The sequence below is a fragment of the Octopus bimaculoides genome, chromosome 28 (genome assembly GCF_001194135.2).
Source record: "Octopus bimaculoides isolate UCB-OBI-ISO-001 chromosome 28, ASM119413v2, whole genome shotgun sequence".
NCBI classification, from domain to species: domain Eukaryota; kingdom Metazoa; phylum Mollusca; class Cephalopoda; order Octopoda; family Octopodidae; genus Octopus; species Octopus bimaculoides.
Window position 1 is genome coordinate 5,762,675 of NC_069008.1, and position 1,247 is coordinate 5,763,921.

The following is a 1,247-nucleotide window of genomic DNA, read 5'->3' on the forward strand; positions in this document are numbered from 1 at the left end:
GTTAAACGACGATATATATATGTATATATACTAGCAAAAATACCTGGCATTGCCCAAACGAAATTTAAAGATGCCTTTTAGATCGTCAACCTAAACATAGATTACACAGGTCTTGCATACTCATAGCTGAGCTACCAACTTTATACATTAATAACCTAGGGTTTCCCAGGTTATTGAAAATAACGAAATTTAAGTATTCCTTTTAAATCTCTAAGTACAACGAAACATGAATTATGTAGCTCTCAACAATTAGCTGAGGTACAAACTATTAATGTCAATAACATGTTTTATCTGATGTTCTCACTGTTAAAAATTGTTAAAAAGACAGGTAGTTTTTTGTCTTTGCAACCGCCTTCAATTGTTAGTACTTATTTGAAACACGTTGAACCTGAAAATACATAGATTTGAGAAGAACAGGCCTGCAGGTGCTCCACTCCTGTTTCTAAGTACATTTAACAAAACTGCAATCAGATGACACGAGTATAAACAAATATATTGGAACAAATCCCGAAATTAATCACAGTTTAATTATCTAGAGCTCCTAAATATACAATGTTTTGAATGTGTCCTTTAATTGGTGTATAGATGAAAAGATTTACGGGACTTCCAACTCACAGACATCCTACATATAATTGGCCGTTATGTGGAGCTGAGATGTCTTGCTCACAGGGCCATTAACTATTGCTAAAGTTCTGTACAATGTTTGGGAGCACATGCATTATGCGATCAATGACAGATGGTACCATCTCACCACAGGCTTTCTGCCCCAGCCCCGAATTTGGATGATCATTACTTTCGGAAAATTGGATATTTTTTTAATGAAATTTTCTGGAAATATGTTATATCATGTAGATTCTGAAGATATGCAAAATTTTGCGGGAAGATTGTGGGACAATTCGTCGGAGTACACTTCAATTCGTCTCAACTTTCAGAAAAATGAATATTCTTTAATGAAATTATCTATAAATATACCTGAATATGTAGATTCCAAGCTTTTGGGGGTAAAAGACCTAGGAGTTATCTTTCCGAACAGTTCCCCACTGGGGTGGGGGTGGGGGGTTCGGAACAAGTTGTTCATATTTGATTCAGTTTCTTCGATGTGTGCGTTTGTGCATCCGTACATAACCCTTAAATCTGGTCGTAAAACTTCGGGGTGGGTGTATTACAATGTTGAAAAGATTTTTTGGCACTGTCATAGTATTAGCTGTCAGAAGTGAAAGTAGAAAAATCTGACAAGGAACGTTACT

At 35.8% G+C, this 1,247-nt stretch overlaps 2 protein-coding genes across 2 annotated transcripts in view; both read right to left on the reverse strand.

Annotated features, from left to right (window-relative positions):
• LOC128251183 (zinc finger protein 724-like) overlaps positions 1–1,210 on the reverse strand; it is a 2,768-nt gene extending 1,558 nt beyond the window's left edge. The window contains exon 1 of the mRNA XM_052977745.1: positions 973–1,210. The gene's annotated coding sequence lies outside the window, so the exon portion shown is untranslated. The remainder of the gene's footprint in view (positions 1–972) is intronic.
• LOC106880980 (zinc finger protein OZF) overlaps positions 1–1,247 on the reverse strand; it is a 15,160-nt gene that overhangs the window by 10,598 nt on the left and 3,315 nt on the right. The gene's annotated exons all lie outside the window — the stretch shown is intronic.